The sequence below is a fragment of the Pogoniulus pusillus genome, chromosome 21 (genome assembly GCF_015220805.1).
Source record: "Pogoniulus pusillus isolate bPogPus1 chromosome 21, bPogPus1.pri, whole genome shotgun sequence".
NCBI lineage: Eukaryota > Metazoa > Chordata > Aves > Piciformes > Lybiidae > Pogoniulus > Pogoniulus pusillus.
The window spans coordinates 23,413,411-23,431,334 of record NC_087284.1 but is presented as its reverse complement, the minus strand read 5'-3'; the positions used below and the strand labels follow the sequence as shown (position 1 = coordinate 23,431,334).

Below are 17,924 nucleotides of genomic sequence, written 5' to 3'. Positions count from 1 at the left end.
TATGCAAATCCTAAACTGCTCTCAAATTAAAAGGCCTACTCATTTTTTTGTGTGTGACTACTACAGGGTTAGACATACTCATTTTTTCTGTTGAGGAAAGGACTGGTGCAGGCTTTGGATGAGGCTTCTGGTCAGTAGAGCAGGTCTCACCAACACCAAACACAGACTGGCACTGTCCATCTTAACTGTAAATAATTTCAGGGGCTTGAAAAGTTACTTCTTAGTGCTCCTCAGTTGTTACTCCTGTTCCGTAGAAGAGATGGCAAAGACTTTAGTGGCAGCAGCAGCTCACCTCTGTCTCCAAGTTCATGAAGTGTAAAGCCATCCACATGAAGATACCCTTGAAATCTTGCTCTGTTTATCCAGGATGACAAATCACCATCTTCACACTCTGACAACAAAAGAGAAAGCAAGCAAGCAAGCAGAATGTGTTCTTCTGTTGCTGCTGTGAAGTGGGCAATAACATTTATTTCAGCCTAGAGAAGCCTATTTTTAACCCTCTACTGTTTCCAGACAAGGTCTCTCACCTTTCCAGAAATGTCACTCCTAAGCTGCTAAAGCAATTTGCAGCTGTTGAACAAAAAGTGTATTAGAGCACAGCATGCAGTGCTGATTGGCTGATTAGTTTCACCCAAACCAAGGACAAACAATCCTCTCCCAGCAGGGAATGTGACATGGGAAGGGAGCTGTGACTGACAGCACTTTCCTGCCCAATGGTAAGCTGCACATAAAACAATATCCAGTCTTTTGCAGGGCCTCTGCACTGACTGGTTTACAAAAACCCTTCTAATACATTTTAAGAGAGTAAGATTTGTGCAAAGTGAATTAGGAGCCTGGATTGAAACAAGGCTTGTGTGTTTTGACAGGGGTGGCAAAAGCAGACAGGTCACACCACAAAAAAGCAGTTTAAAATTGTTTCTCTTTGACAAAATTTCCTTCTCCAGGTCACTTCAAAAGTAAAACTAAATCAAATGCAGATCAAGGAGGTCACTGAGTGAACTTTTCTTTGGTGGGTGACTGGTTGCAAGGCAATAGAGCGAAGAGGAAGGCAAGCACAGCCCTTCCATGACAGCTCAAAGAATACCCTTGAGGGCCCACCTGGAGTATTTTGCTGTGGCACCACAGAGTCACCGTGTCTGGAAGCGCTCAGGAACAGCCTGGGTGAGGCACTTAGTGCCATGGTCCAGTTGAGTGGACAGGGCTGGGGGCTAGATTGGACTGGATGAGCTTGGAGCTCTCTTCCAGCCTGGCTGATTCCATGATATGGCCAATATCCACTTTTACTTACCATCAGAAACAAAGGAAGCTCCATCTTCGAAGACCACAACAGCAGGCAACTCAGGCAAGGTCACATACTGAAAGAGGGGTTTTCAGTTAGTCCAGGGAAGATGAAAAGACTCTGAAAGACACCAGCAATATTCCCATGTGGAAATGTCATTCATTCCAGTACAGTTCTCCTGGTTATTTTCTGTTATTCTTATTGTGACCTTCCAGTAGCTGAAGGGGGCCTGCACAAGAGCTGGGCAGAGACTTTTCAGGCTACCAGGTAGGGACAGGACTAGGGGGAATGGAGCAAAGCTGGAAGTGGGGAAGATTCAGACTGGACGTGAGGAAGAAGTTGCTCAGCAGGAGAGTGGCGAGAGCCTGGAATGGGTTGCCCAGGGAGGTGGTTGAGGCCTCATCCCTGGAGGTGTTTAAGGCCAGGCTGGATGAGGCTCTGGACAGCCTGCTCTAGGGCAGGGTGTCTCTGCCCATCGCAGAGGGGTTGGAACTAGATGATCCCTGTGGTCCCTTCCAACCCTGACTGATTCTAGCATTCTAGAGGTGGTTAGTGGGAAGCTCTAGTTGGCATGAAAACCAGCTTGCTGCTTACATGACTGTGATCAAAGACTCTTAAAGGGGTCCAGCCTCCTTCCACTGCACCACTGAACAGTACTTTTGCTCAGCTGGGGCTCAAGTGCAAAAGGCAATACTCAAATTGATACAAGGCTTCTGGAAATCCAACAGTGCACTACTTGTGATGGAGCAAATTGAGATGGGAAAATGCAGGTGCCTAAAAAATAACTGATGCTAGTTCTCAAAGTCATGCATTGTCAGGCATGGAGGAGACTTTTATCTGTCCCACTTGGAGACAACAATACATGGAGAGACCTGCAGAATTCAACAGCAGCAAAGATTTACATGGAGTGGCTCTGGAAGCACCAGCTGCACGTTCCATGGAGTGGCCGTGCCTGGAGGTGTTGAAGCCAAGCCTGGCTGGGGCACTTAGTGCCATGGGCTGGGTGATTGGCCAGGGCTGGGCGCTAGGCTGGGCTGGCTGAGCTTGGAAGTCTCCTCCAGCCTGTTGGATTCTAAGTTATGCATGCTTATTGTAATAAACATACAACTCCTAATGAGATAAATGAGCACTCTGTGCACTCACTGCCTGACAAAGCTGATCCCCTGCTGTGCACTCATCCTTTATATACCCACTTCAAACAAAGGTAAGAAGTTAGCTGCAGACAACAGCAGCAAGGCTGTGTGCAGAACTTGCCTTGATCAGTGCAAAGGGAAGAAAAGCTGAATTAGCTTATCCACCCCCTGCCAGCAGAGTCAAACTTCTCCTTGGAACAGCTTTCTTAGCCCACAGGCAGCAGCAGCAGTGGTTTCCCTCTCCAGGTTTACTCCAGGTAGCTGAGGGCTTTCTTTCAGGAAGCTACTCTAAGCAATGCTAAGCAGCAAGCTGGAGTTGCAGAGCAAGCAGCTTGTTTGCTTGGGGGGGAAATGACAAACTGGCTGTGCTCAGAAGAGTCACATCTCACTTGAGCAACATTTATTGCAGCTCCACACTGAGATCAGTTCCTTGGTACAAAGAAGGGAAGGGAGAAACCATAGAATCACAGAATCAAGCAGGTTGGATTGGTTGATTCTATGATTCCAACCTGCTTGATTCTATGATTCCAACCTGCTTGATTCTATGATTCCAACCTGCTTGATTCTATGATTCCAACCTGCTTGATTCTATGATTCCAACCTGCTTGATTCTATGATTCCAACCTGCTTGATTCTATGATTCCAACCTGCTTGCTTCTATGATTCCAACCTGCTTGATTCTATGATTCCAACCTGCTTGATTCTATGATTCCAACCTGCTTGATTCTATGATTCTGTTATTCCAACCTGCTTGATTCTGTGATTCTATGATTCCAACCTGGTTAATTCTATGATTCTATGATTCCAACCTGCTTGATTCCATGATTCTATGATTCCAACCTGCTTGATTCCATGATTCTATGATTCCAACCTCGTTGATTCTATGATCCCAACCTCTTTGATTCTACACACAACTACCCAAAGGGAGGCTGTAGCCAGGTGGGGTTGGGCTCTGCTGCCAGGCAGCCAGCACCAGAAGAAGGGGACACAGCCTCAAGCTGTGCCAGGACAGGTTTGGGCTGGATATTAGGAGGAAGTTTTTGGCAGAGAGAGTGATCAGCATTGGAATGGGCTGCCCAGGGAGGTGGTGGAGGGCCGGGTGCTAGGCTGGGCTAGATGAGCTTGGAGCTCTCTGCCAACCTGCTTGATTCTGTGCTTCTCTGATAACAGCCCCACATCTCTCACAACCATCTCCAGCACCTAAGTGATGCTGAGGAAGCTGGAGAGTTCTGATGAGAAGCTAACAGGATCCTGCTGGCCTTTATCTGAAGGAAGCAAAGTGCTGAGGCCAGCAGGCTCGAGGAGATAAATTGCCAGGGTTTTTTTTTCATTCCCATTTCTTTGCTGCAGGGCTGCAGAGGTGACTTTGAGCAGGAACTTCTCTGCATGCACTTGGTTATAATAAAGGGGAAACAGTGTAAAAGGTCATATCCAAGCATGACAAAAGATTGAGGTGCACTGGGAGTAAGGTTAACAAACTATTTTCATTCAATTCTGGTTTGGATGTCCTAGCAATTCTAAGGGACACTTCAGGTCATGAGTGGCAGCAGGTGAGAGAGCACTGAATTAAGGCTCAGAAACATTGAAGTCTCACTCCAGTTGTGGCACTGAGGCATCTTAACGGCAAGAGAGGTCTCTGAATGAACTGTGAATGGCTGAAGCATAGAAGCATAGAATCAACCAGGTTGGAAGAGACCTCCAAGATCAGCCCAATCCAATCACAGAATCATAGGACCATAGAACCCACCAGGTTGGAAGAAACCTCCAAGAGCAGCCCTATCAAAGTCAGCAAAGAAAACAGTCACTAAGGGATCTTGAATTGAAGACTGAAACGTAGCTTCTTAAGTACTGGAATGCTGGTCCAGTTTTGCACTTCCAGCAACATCCAGCACAAGTTACTTTCCACTCTGAGCAGAACAAGGCGAGGAGAAAGGTAAGAGGGTTTTACTGGTTTCTGGTTTTACAAACTGCTGGCACATTGCACATGGAAATCATTCTTGAGAGCTACAATGAGTTCATTCCAGAAAATGAAGATGCAGTTGTTGGCTTTAATAAATTGTGAATAACTATGGCTTCACTGGTAGGCTAGCTCATTAAAAAAAATCATTAGAAATGCAATCAAGTTGCCAAGTTTGTCCAACTCTGTTTAATCTATTTCATCACAAAGGCTGTCTACAGAAAGAGGGCAGCTATTCTTAAGGGACAAAACACCTATCAGTCATTACAAGGAACTAAAAAAAAGCACTGCAGTCAAACTCATTTCACAAAGGTTAGTACAGCCTGAAAAGCTTTTCTCCCCAATTTCTTCATTTCCAGGGCATGCTGAAGCCCCAGAGAGTCCAAAAAGAATGTTTTTAAAGCTAGGTATTATTCCTGTGACACATTCAGAGGAATGGCTACTGAATAAGGCCAGCATTCTCAATACCAACTGAAGAAGTTACACCCCAAATAGAACTGGCATTAGTGAAGTAAACTTTAAGGTAATGCCTCTTAATTTTAAAAGCTAGATTGTAAAAAACATCTTTAGCTAACAAAAGCCACTGTGTATTCCAACTAGTGGTCATGAGATCCCATACTGGAAATGTGTTTCTCTTCTTTTAGTAACCACTCAGTGATAATACAGCTCAACTTGAAGCTATACTCCCCACAAATTTCCTCTTGAAATCTCCAAGCCCTTACTGCTTTGAGAGGAATGCTGAGGAATCAGTGTTCTACTCAATTATGGAATTATGGTGTGACTCAAGAACTGCCTAGAGAACAAACTGTGACTTTTATTCTGAGCATGTTAAACGTTGCCAGTTAATACAGTCACTTGGTCTTCCCATCCAACCTTCATCAATTCATAGAGCACTTTAGGTTGAAACAGACCTTGAAGATCACCTAGTCCCAACCCCCTCTGCCATGGCAGGGACACCTTCCACTAGACCAAGCTGCTCAAGGCCTCATCCAATCTGACCTTTAACATCTCCAGGGAGGGGGAAGCCACAATCTCCCTGGGCAACCTGTTCCACTGTCTCACCACCCTCGCTGTAAAGCATTTCTTCCTAATATCCACTCTAAATCTCCCCTCTTCCAGGCCTAAAACATTACTCATAAAACTGCTTACTAATTCTTATTAATACCTCCTGGATGAGTGGAGGTCACCAAAAAGTTTCTTCTTGAAGCTTTGCTTCTGAAAGCAAAACTCTACCATTCAAGCACTTCCTGAAGAGGATCATTACAGGTGAAAATTAAGTATGCAGGTCTACTGTCAGTCATCACAACAGTAAAAGCATCTTGAGAAAGCTAATTAAAGCTAGGAACAAACACTCTCACCCCCTCTCCAGCTTATTTTTCCCCAAAAGAAGGATCACAGTATGCTCTGTTATGGCAAACAGAAAGCAACACTTACTAATCTATGCAATCTTCTCCCACACCCAGACTGGGCATGTGCTGGTTGGCAAGCCAACGCTGCAGCATTGTCGGGCAGTCTGCAGCACGGATCACCAGCTCTGCCCAGACACTCCAGTATTTGCTGTGCCTCTACCATGGAAGCAGTTATGCAAAAGCTGCTCATGAAGAATTTAACTGCTAACTGCAGCCCATGACAAAACACATCATAAGCTGTCATTGTCCACTGAAAGTTGAGTCACTCTAACATCGTTTCAGTTGCTAAGCAGAGGCACATCGTGGTGGAATCCCAGCTCTGCTGCAGTCCACATAAGGAAAGACTGGACAACAACTCAAGTGGCACACAGTACACCCAAACAAGGCTGTAACCTCCACGTTTTTCCTGCCTAGACTCAACTTCCCAGGCAGAAGTTAATTATGAGAGAAGAAAAATTAAAAGTTATGGATGTGGAGAAGGTATGGTCCCTTCTGTCCCTGACAAATCATCAACCTGTGGCTAACGCTTAAAACAGCTACCATCACCAAGAGTTCCCTCTTACTGTGTCTGTTGCTTTCTAAATCAACTTCACACCAATACTTCTTCATTTCTGCCACCAGCATAACATTTCCTGCAACTTGTCCAACTCAATTCTCACAACTACGACACAAGCTAGGGCAGCTAGGTTAGGGGGTTTGCACAGAACAGTATGGCATGGTGAGAGCTTTGGGTTTCATTCTTCAAATGCACCTATGACAAAATAATCAACCTTTTCTGTAATAAGGACACGAGAAGAAACAGCTTAAAGCGAGTTGCAATTTGAAACAACATGTGCCTACAACTGTCTAAATTCTTCTCTCCAGTGGACCCTTGTAAAGAGGCTTTGTCTGTGCACTTCCACAGACTGACTTTCCTTTGCAGTTTCTCCTGTGCTGAATTGTTCAGGGTTGCCTAACACGATTAGAGGGTGTTTTTAAGGATCCTGCAATGTATTTCATTGTAAATCATTAGTGCATATTCACAGTCACCCTTACTCACACTCTAAAACCTATTTCTCAGTAGGATTTCACATCAGCAAGGAACGCCTTCTTTGACACGAAGAAGGGAATTGTGTACAAATCTGTTCAAGCAGCAGGCTGAGAGGCACTGAAGCAGGTTGTATCTGTTATGTGAGGGAAACTGTCCTGTTGCCCAACCAGTGCATTTGTGAAACCTGAGATAAAACACCATTTAACACTGGTTACCAGCCTCATTCCAGTACAGCAGCTCTAGAACATGCAACAGAAATATGAAGTGATCACACCACCAGTGAAACAGAGCTCTGTAAGACTTCCAGCACACACACACACCTGAACACCCAAACCTAGACACACAAAAACCAAAACAGATGCAGGAGACATTACCAGTAGCATTGGGCATTACATTCCAGCAGTTTCTCCACCATGTGTTCCACTCTTACAAACCAGCTTGGCACAGCTTTGTCTGTCAGCAGAGTATCAGACCTGCAGAGGGAAGATGATGGGGAGGGGAGCAAAAGAAACAAAACAAACATTTTCAGTGCTACCTTATTTCTATAGTACTCTTTAAAATGTACTTTTTGCACACAGCTTCCTTTCTACAGACTGAACTTATTGTTCCTGAATTATCACAGTCAAAGGTTGGTTTTTTTATACATTACACCAACAGTTAGACTTAGGTGAGCTACTGTTTTGAAACCAAACCCTAAAACTACTTTTATTAAAGCCTTCAAACCCAGCAATTTGAGGAATTTGTACAGCAAGGACAAGCATGAGAACATTCAAATGGTACTTCAATTGGAAATTTATGTTCCTACATAGTACAATGATGTGAACTTCAGTAACTATTAAAAGGAGTCACACTTAAGCCTTCTCTGTAAGCTCATTCTGTTCTCTTTTTAAAGGTCTCTATCAATATGAGAAACCAGACAAAAAAACATTATGGTATGGTTTGGTTTTACTATTTCCATTCAGAACAATAGTGACAGATCACAGAAAAGTAATACTGCCCAGGGCTACTACTTGAAAAAATGTCCTATTCCAGGCAGAGAAGGAAAAGAGGAGATCCAGATAAGCTGATCAAGCAAGTTTATTGACACATCTTAATCTATTCCTTACTTGGACGCTCAAGTGAAACAAAACTCACATGGGATAGGTTCCATCCCCTAGGGCTCAGTCTCTTTTCAGGTTGGAATAATGGGCTGGATGTGAAGGTTTCAAAAGGTCTCAACTTTCCAGCAATGACTTTTACCCATCATTTCATCACTAGATACTTTGGAAGAATGTGTATTACTTGAACAAACTACTGAGACCTTAATCAGTTGCATTACAGAATGTGTGGAGATCAGAATTTTCCTAGGTAACTTGGAGAATTTATTAGTCTGTACACTTACTGCTACCAATTCCAAGCAAACCTAAGTTCTGCAACTGCTCCCATCCCATGTGAGTTTTGTTTCACTGAATGTTGAAGTAAGGAATACTGACAAGCAAAGATCCTCTGAAACTATTCTTTCCTACACATAGTTATTACTGTGAACAATCCATCCTATAAGGTTAACTCATTTTACTTGCTCTCACTTGAAATGGACTCATTTCAAGTGCACAAACTACTGGAGGTTATAATGTACATTAAAATTGCTGGTGGAAGCACTTCCTAAGGGTACATCTGCCTGACCAAAGAAGAGAAAATCCATGACAAAGGTTGCTCGTGCCTTAAAAACTGAACTCACCTCCCATAAAACCCAATAATGAACAACAGCTTGCATCTCCTAATGCTACATGTCAGAAGATGTTTCCTCGTGGCTATAAGCTATACATATCTACCTGTATCTTTTAATAGCCAAAGTATCTATAGCCTTACAGGAAATGTTCCACAGGATAATAATGGAGCAGAGGCCTAGCTACTTAGTCCAAGTCCACTAAGTTGGGACATTCTGCATCGCAAATGAACTTGTAATGCTACAAAAGGGCTCAGCTCATTTGTCATCCAGTGGCAAGATGACAGTGAAGAAGAAAATATTCTGCCAGCTATGAGGTACTGAAGAAATGTTTCAGTTTCACTGAGCATCGTTTCACATGCTGAAGAATGATGAATTGCATTAAATAGAAGATCTTGAGTTATTGGAAGCAAGAACAAAACAGTGTCTCACATAGTCTTAACAGACTGCAAAAAATGCTGGAACAGTAAACCAGTGCCCAGCCTCTAGCAGCTGACATATGGGGCTGACTGAAGACAAGGTTTAGTGCAAAAGTAGCTTCAGATAAAGAACCTACACAAACGACAAGCAGATGAAGCTGCAGTGATTTCCCAGCCTTCTGACCTAACACAGTATGTTTGTCATGATTGATAACCGTTCCAAAGCACCCACAGAGCACTACTGCCACCTACATGAAGGTGGTAAGAACGGGGAAATGGCACAGTTGTCCTGAATGTCTTCTTCTTTTCTAGCTCTACCGTGAAACAGTTCCTCAACAAGAGACAGAAAGAGAATAACAGACTGAAAGCCTGCCCAAGCAGTGAGATCTGACCTATTTCTGCTTCACTTGAGTGGTGAGAAGACTGAGGAAACCAGACTCAATTCTTTGCTGAGAAATACCCATTACAAGATAGTGTTTTCCATCAGTACATAGATATGGGAGAAGTCACCCAGACAGATTTTAGATCAGGCTGAAGCTTAAAAAAATCCTACCTAAATATTCCTGACTGTGTCAACTGAATGCTTCCTCCTTACTATAAATATGTCCTTTAGAAATACATCAGAGGAATAAAAACACCTGAGCTCTGCCTGCTGCCTAGCAGTGCCACAAAATCAGCATTCTCTGAAATGCAATCTTCAAGCTTGAAAAGGTAAAGACTGTGAGACCATTCTCTGCAGGCACTACAGACTCCCAATAGCTGCTTTGGTCTGCATGGCTGTTCAATGCAAGTCACTGTGACCTCATTCCCTTCCCATTGGCAGGTAACTTAGAAAGCATTTTATAAAGAACTGGTCACAAGCTACACAAGATGCTTCTTGGCTTTGCTTTCACTGGCCTGAACATGACAAAGCTCTCTATGTGCCAGTGCATATGGAGATCATTCTGACCAATCATCTCCATATTCAGCAACTTCAATGAAGGGGAACTCTCCCTGAAAACTGTCTACTATGTACTTACCAACTTGTTACTGGCTGCTTCTCTCCAGTTTTCAAGTTTTACTAACAGAAAACTACTACATAAGCACAACAAGGAAAAGCAGAGATCTCTGGTTAGATAAGAGATAAGAAAAGGGAAAATGTCTCCACATGCTGAGGATTCAACGACTGCCTGGTTTCAGGCAAAAGCATGAACAACAGTGCATTAAGTGGAAGAGCCTGATTTCAAAGTTTCCTTACATTCATCAAAATAACTTGTGACTCTGTTCAAAGTTAAGAACTACTCTTCTACTTTTAGCATATTCCAATTATGATTTGATTTGTGGTGGCAGTGAAATGAGCTTGTCAAGTAGAATCCATTATTCTGCTCTTCCCACCAGATAATTTGCTGCTAGGTGCTGCCTGCAACTTAGCATCAATCAACAAAAATGTCAACAGAGTGGCAGGATTAAGTATGTTCCACAGAATCAGCATTTCTCCACGACTGGTGTGTCTCAGAACACCATGGCTGCACATCTGCACTGCTACCTAAGAAAAACGCCAAAGTGTTGCTTGGTTCTGGACTGCCACTTTTCAAACCCTGTCCCAGATCACCAAGGACATAACTTGAAAAGCAATTCCCATTCTTTCTGCAGGTAGCTGTTGGGAAACAAACCAATCACGCTATTCAGGAGCAAGTGAAGGTTATTCTTGCTATAGACTACAGGTAAATGTACACTGCTAAAACACTTCATTTGGTAGCATTAAAGCTACAGGAGAGCAAAGCTTTTATCACAGTTACTTCAGTACAGATGTTATAAGCATCAGGGCTCAGAAAGTTCAAGTCATGTCAGAGACTACAGAAGACTTTCTTTTCAAGTGTCTTTACTTGTAACAGTTTAATACAATATCCCTACTGAAAAATAACTCAGCTTTCTTTTTCAAACTTGATCTTTTTTCAACTCATCTTTGCAATACCAATTGTACATGTTTAAAACCAGAGAGGACACTAATGAAAAGAAGCTTCATGTCTAGATCAAATGTGTCTAGCCTGTGTTTGTCATATCCAAAGGCCCATGGAGACTTGTACATGGAGGAGCTCTTCAGCCTCTGTAGAATTCCCAGTCTGACAAAGAAGATTGGAAGATTCCTGGCAAGCCACTGTGCCCAATCACCTATCTGCTTTTCCAGGGCTCTTTTTGAATTTCTAGTTGGCAAAGCCAAGTATTTCTAAGAAGCTCCCACAGATACAGTAAACATGCCAACTGCTATTTCTGATCAGAGACATCACTGTTGTTTGCAAGCTCCACTCAGTAATGACTGTGCAGAAGAACATTCAGGGCTTACACGTACTACCCACTGCAGCAGGTAAATGCTAACTGCTTCTAATCAACAATGCAGACATGAGAAGCTACTGGGCTCTACCAGACTCCAAAGAAAGAACTGACTTGACAAGGTTAAAAAGAGGTAGCTATGATAACAGCTATAACTTACCTACTTTATCCAAAACATGGCAAATTTGAACACAAACATTGCAACACATTCTGTTCCATACTTGTCTCATTCAAAGGCTATCCAAATACCCTTTTCTAACACTCAGTACTTATCTGCACAGAAAATAGGCTGCTCTTTTTTTTAGACTTAGTACAGCCATCTTCAAGTGGTAGACAGTAAACAGTATATGTAACCCTAAAGGACAAGAAATTCAAACTACAGAAATACATCTGTAACCATCACAGAGAAAAAAATCAGCATTACATTTATATGAACCAGATCTATGGCAGAAGAGAAGAGAGAGGAAACAAATCTGAAGAACTACTCAGAATCTTCAGTCTTAGAGCATATGCATGTCTCCTTACCTCCAGCAGAAAGGAGAGCTGTGCTTAAAACTACTGCTGTGAACCAGGCTCCCTTTCTCTTTCAGTACTTTAGTGATGTTCTTATCTGCATCCTAAAAAGACAGAACAAACTTTTTTTTCCTCAAAATACAAATTCCATTATTTTAGTAAAGAAGTACAGGAATCATCTCCAATACTCAAATCAAGACAACCTCTATCATAAACCAGTATTTACACATCAAACAATCCAAAAAACTACTATACAATGGATGCACTTACTGCAGAGGCACTCTAACACTTCACTAATAAAGCTACTTGCTCTCAAACCTTGGCATTCATCAACAGTCCTTCCTTGCCCCCAGCTCACACACAGCTGTGTACCAAACGCAGACTTTCTGTAGCACTAACACAAGACACAATTTATTATTAAATGAGAACTTCAAACTTTGATTGAGTCTTCTGATTCTGTGGCAGCAAGTCACATGGTGCTTCTTAGCCTAATACTTAGGTCTCACTACAGCACGTTCCTCTGCTGTGAATACAGCTACTGAAGTGGAAGCCTATTTGACAGTACCTCACTAACTGACCAGCAGTGAGATTCTAAACTGGAAGGGAATGTTCAGTCAAAAGCTGAATGTTCAGTCAAAAGCTGAATGTTCAGTCAAAAGCTGAATGTTCAGTCAAAAGCTGAATGTTCAGTCAAAAGCTGAATGTTCAGTCAAAAGCTGAATGTTCAGTCAAAGGCCATCTATTGAACGAGTGTCAACGTGACATTGAGGGATAAAAAGAAAACCACAAATGACTGTTGGAAGAATTCAGCATTAGAATATTTTCCAAGAGTCTTAAGTTCAGATTCCCACAAGCAAAAGCTAAACACGTAGCCTCCAGTGCTCTCTTATTTGCCTTAGCAATGACAGCTCTTTGAGCTGAAATGCAACACAAGATTTTAAAGCCTTATTCAAGCAAATTGTGTTTACAGGAACATGCTCTGCTGTCAAACTGCAGCAGCAGGAAACCAACCAAACAACTATTTGTTGTCTTTGCACACAGCGCTAAACAGGAACTCCTTTCTGCCCGTGTCTGCAGTAGTCTGGAGTTCCTGTTGGTTTCTTTTACAGGGATTCTCCTGCCTCTATTGGCAAGTATATTCACATTGCAACACATCCCACAAGTAGGGAAAATGAGTGGATTTCTCTCCTCTGACAAGTCGTGTTACACTACCTGGCTGGCACAAGCTTGATGACCACATCTGGAAAAGCAGAAGTCATCCAGAGGTGAAGAGAGGCCTCTGCATACTTGCCTGGAGGCTTCATGCATTACATTTCCATAAGGAACAAGCAAAGGGAAACTCATTCTGCAGTAGATACAGAATGGAGATGCTGCTCTTCCCTTTCACTACCAGATACACAGTACTAATCCCATGTCAAAGCCTCTCTTTTTCAGATACTGTAATAAACCCACTGAAACCCTGCGGCAAAGGTTAAAATACATTAGGCTTCTTCCAGAGCTCAAAGACGCCTTGAAGACCAAGCTATTAGGGGAAAGAAGACTTATGCCATTGAAAATGTTGCCCTGAATAAAAGCAGTGTTTTACTTTCTCCAAGACCACTAACCTTCACATACTGTCCAGCCAAGTCAGCCACCTCTGCTGTGAAGCAGCCAGATGCATCGACGGCACAAACAGCCACAGCACCCTTCTGAATTCTATTCAAGTCCATGCAGACTCTGTCATCATCCTACAAAAGTTCAAGTGACAGGGTAAAGAAATACAAAATATTGGTTAAAATATCCCCCCCACGGAAGAAGAAATGAAACATTCAATACAAAAAGTGATGGCTGGACAAGAATGGCAGAACACTCAGCCTTTGGCAAACCCAAACACGCCCAGGAAAAGATGGATTCTACAGGACTGTCATTTTAGGCATCAGAGCAAAGATCATTTCTCCAGAATCTCTCACCTGACAGAAGGGCTATGTGCCTCTGGGCATGTATATATGCATGGACAAGTAAACACACGTTTTACCTGCACACATGCACACACAGAGCCAACGGCTTGAAGATGCTACTGCATAGTAAAGAAACTGACCACCACTGTGTCATCTTCTTGTACCAGCCAAGACTTCTGTCTGTTTAGCACAGAAGCATGCAGAGTCTTTTTCAGAAAGCAAATGGTTGTAATCATTCTACTACTCCTGGAACTCCACATAATAAACCCCATTGTCTTAGTGTTTTAATGATCCAAAGCCTTTCAGTCTGCATTGCTCAATCTTTGTTGGCCCACTGGCAATGCTACTGGTCAAGAACCACACGTGGACAACATCACAGCTTATTTTCCTGGCTAGCCTTCAGTTTCTTATTTCCTCTAGCAGAAGCACAGAATGAGTTAGAGTCAGAACACACCACAAGGATCATCTAGTTCCAACCCCCCTGCCATGGGCAGGGACACTTCACACTAGATCAGGCTACCTAAAGCCTCATCCAGCCTGGCCTCAAACACCTCTTGGGACAGGGCTTCGAGCACCTCCCGCAGCAATCCAGCCCACAGACTCATCACCCTTATGGGGAAGAACTCCTTCCTAACAAAAAAGCTGGGCAGGGACTTGTTAAGCTATGGCAGAGTGACAGGACTAGGGAGAATGGAGCAAAGCTGGAGATGGGCAGGTTCAGGCTGGAAGTGAGGAAGAAGTTGCTCAGCAGGAGAGTGGTGAGAGCCTGGAACGGGTTGCCCAGGGAGGTGGTTGAGGCCCCATCCCTGGAGGTGTTTAAGGCCAGGCTGGATGGGGCTCTGGCCAGCCTGTTCTAGGGTAGGACATTCCTGCCCATGGCAGAAGGGGTTGGAACTAGATGATCCTTGGGGTCCCTTCCAACTCTGACTGATTCTATCATTCTATTCAGCCTGAATCTACCCATTTCTAGCTTTGTTCCATTCCCCTTAGCCCTAGTTGCTCTAGGAAATGTCAATGTCTTCCACAGATTTTTGCAAGCTATACACTCAGGCAGGGAAATTAATCTTCAGGTTATGGCAAAACACAACTTCTTAAAACATCTAACTTCTGACCTATAAAAGTACTGAAGCTTAACAAGTGTGTAATCATTTCTGTACTTGCCTGTCAAGTATTTCCTATTCACTTTCAGGTTTGTGCAGTGCTACCAGCCTGGATTCCATCCAAATGGAAATCTGTCCTGTGGCACTCTCTAGAATAGAAAAGAAAACAAACAGTTACACAAATCTCAGCTGAATACCCTCATTATGATCATTACAAAGCCTTTCCATTTAGACAAGATGGTATCATATTAGATCTAAAACTGCTCAGAATAATCCTGCTGATCCACAGTTAGGTCCCAGCTACTTCTTCCTCACACAGCCACATAGTGAACACTGTTCAAAAGTTTAGACAGAAAGCACAGGGTGAAATCCAGTTGACTGATTTGCACTGTGGTTTCCAGTTTGAGGCAGAAATACTCCACCTCATCTATTACCATCATGACAAAGAAAAGCAGTAACTAAAACAGAGGGAAGCAACTGGAAGAAGGAAAATTGCTCCCTAAAATCCATGCTGTTAAGCTGACATTAGGGGTAACCATTCTACTTTATGCTGCCTTTGAGACTTCCAATCAATTTGATGCCTAGATTTCATTTTAAGAGACACCCAATGGCAAAGTTCATTCTGACTACCACTCTACCAGCTTCATTAGGGTGACTATCCCACCAGTGGACAGCAGGCCAGACGCTCAGACCCGACAACTCAGCCTCTCAGACAGATGTAGGCTATTTCTGCAAGTACACAATAAGCTTTTTGAGATGACTACATTTATGTTAAAACCTGGGATACCCAAAACATATTTAGCCCTCTCCTCAAATAAAGAAAACCCCAACACATGGAGTCCACTGTAAAGGCATCTGCAACTTGATTTATTCAGCATCACCTTAGGCACACATTCCATTCATGTGGTCATGCTGGCACTGGAAATGCCATCATTACCTTGAATATCTTCTCCCTCTTTTGTTTTTGTTTTGTCGGGTTTTTGGGGGTGTTTCCCCCTACTGAATGTACACTGAAAAGTCAGAAAATGTGAGCAGCTGAAAGGTGAGTCAGGCTGAGACTAGCATATGACATCCTGAGTCTGTTATGAGCTAAGAGTACAGTTCAGTTACTCCAACTTAGCTGTCATATCTGCTTAGGAGCCTGAGCCCCAGGAAAGGAGGGAATTAAAAAAGCTGGCAACACCTAGTCACACTTCCTCAGCTCCCAAATCCAGTGTGACTTACAGACAACAGGTCAAAGGTGTGCTACTTTTAGGGAACAGTCCTCACAATGCATGTAAAAGAAGAGCTCAGCAACTGGAAATCATCATCCTTCAAAATACTAATTCAAGGCCAGCAAACTGCTATGCACCCAGTTTAAAACAGCCTATCCAGAAAAACAGAAGTACATATTCACAGGGTTCAAAGAAGAAAATGTTCATTACATGTCCCCTTCAGTTAACACTTGCCTCTCCATTCTACATATTGCAACTCTGCATTAACACAAGGGCCAGATTACTGGGCAAGGTCCAAGGAGTCGTGGTCCCAGCAACAAGAGAAACACTTGCATCTTCATCCAGTGGAAAGCTCACTGTCACTGATGGATCTTGAGCATCCTTAAAAACAAGACAAACACCAGAGAGGGCAAAACATTACACTGCATGTATTAGTGAGAAGGTAACAATCCCAGAACTAGCAACTACTACTGTCATCCAACAAAACCTCTCTTGCAGCCTGCTTAGATCATCCCCACAGTGGCAGAATTTGAACAGGTAGCATAAGAGAGTTTGAAGAATACACCAGTGACAACATTCCTCCACCATACCAGTGCAAACTGTTAGTCCAACAAAGCCATAGGGTTAAAAATTTGGATCAGCAGTGATATTTTAGCCATGAGCTGCCAAAACAAAAAGTTAAATGCAGGTTTCCTCAGGTACCCCTTAGAATCTCCTTTTAAAAGTTTATAATCCATCTCAGCCATCAAGAAAACCTGCAGTCTCTCAGACACACAAAGTCTTTTCCCACTGTTCCCTCCAGAGTCAGGGAATAGGAAGAACAGCCATTACTGGAGATGTGTTATTTTAAGAAACTGCTGTTAACAAGGGCCAAAAACCCCCAAAACAGCCAGCTGTGGAGGCCTTTAAAAATAAAAGCATGTCCATACTTCAGAAAAATGTCACTGAAGGATACCTCTTCAGCTCTCCTATAGAACTCACCTTGAAAAGTCAGAAGCAAGCCCTGTTTTTTCAGGCAAGTACAAGCCAATTCAGTCCCTTCACACTGCATCTATTATGAAATGCAGATAGGAAATGCAAGTCTAACCTTGCAAATGTGACATTTTCACTCTTAACTTTAAATGCCAAAAGAAAATGGGTGCCAGCAGACAGCCCCCGAGAAGATAAACAGGATCTCTCCCTTCACCATGCCTAGTGCTAGGCTCTCTGCTTTCCATTCAGCACTGGGGAACAGTTCATAGCATCACGGGACAGGCAGCTACTTATGTCTGAGCCAAGGGCTGCTCCAGAGGGAATTTTCTGTGAGCATCTGGTGCAGCCAACTGTAAAACATAAATACTGCATAACTCTGGAACCACACTCAATAGCAAGCAAAGCTGCAGCTACCCCTACAGCTCTGTCTCTGCCAGTTGTTAAACACCACCACAGGCTACTCACTTTGTTTTCTGAAGCACCAAGTTGACCAGGTAGAGAAAAATAACTGGCAAGCCACTGGAAAAAAACACATCCAGACTGCTAAGTAATGGCACTTAAACTGCTTCATCTCTTCACAAATTATGCCTGCTTTCACCTGAAGACAACGCTTCTTCTCAGCTCAAAGCAATACAAGTGGCTGACACCAGTTACTCAAGTGCACATTAGGCACCTAACTCAGTTCCTAACATGCTTCTTGTGCCCTGTTTCTCATGATTTGTGTCCCAATGCTCACAGGATCAAAGAACAGAAGCCACAGCCTGCTCTCTGTAGCCAGAAAGAGAACAGCTGCCTTCCACCCAGGAACAGCTGCTCTTGCCAAGCAGAAATCTTGTCAGCTTATAGATCCTCAACGTCTCAGCTTCCAAAACACCACCTCTAGCAGGCAAAACAATACATTTTTTGCATGAAGTGGCAAAGCAGAACACCCACCACACACACACTT

The 17,924-nt window shown here is 43.2% G+C and overlaps 1 protein-coding gene across 5 annotated transcripts in view; it reads right to left on the bottom strand.

The window, feature by feature from the left end:
- LOC135184984 (protein disulfide-isomerase TMX3-like) overlaps window positions 1-16,206 on the bottom strand; it is an 80,537-nt gene extending 64,331 nt beyond the window's left edge. The window contains exons 1-8 of one of the 5 annotated variants that reach the window (XM_064161292.1): window positions 16,189-16,206; window positions 14,854-14,941; window positions 13,360-13,482; window positions 12,899-12,995; window positions 11,768-11,859; window positions 7,183-7,281; window positions 1,289-1,399; window positions 293-391 (exon numbers count right to left, since the gene is read on the bottom strand). The gene's annotated coding sequence lies outside the window, so the exon portion shown is untranslated. Of the gene's footprint in view, window positions 1-292; window positions 392-1,288; window positions 1,400-7,182; window positions 7,282-11,767; window positions 11,860-12,898; window positions 12,996-13,359; window positions 13,483-14,853; window positions 14,942-16,188 lie in introns of those variants that run through there. The other 4 variants (XM_064161290.1, XM_064161291.1, XM_064161284.1 and 1 more) reach the window with 4 other exon arrangements.
- Window positions 16,207-17,924: the final 1,718 nt, after the last annotated feature.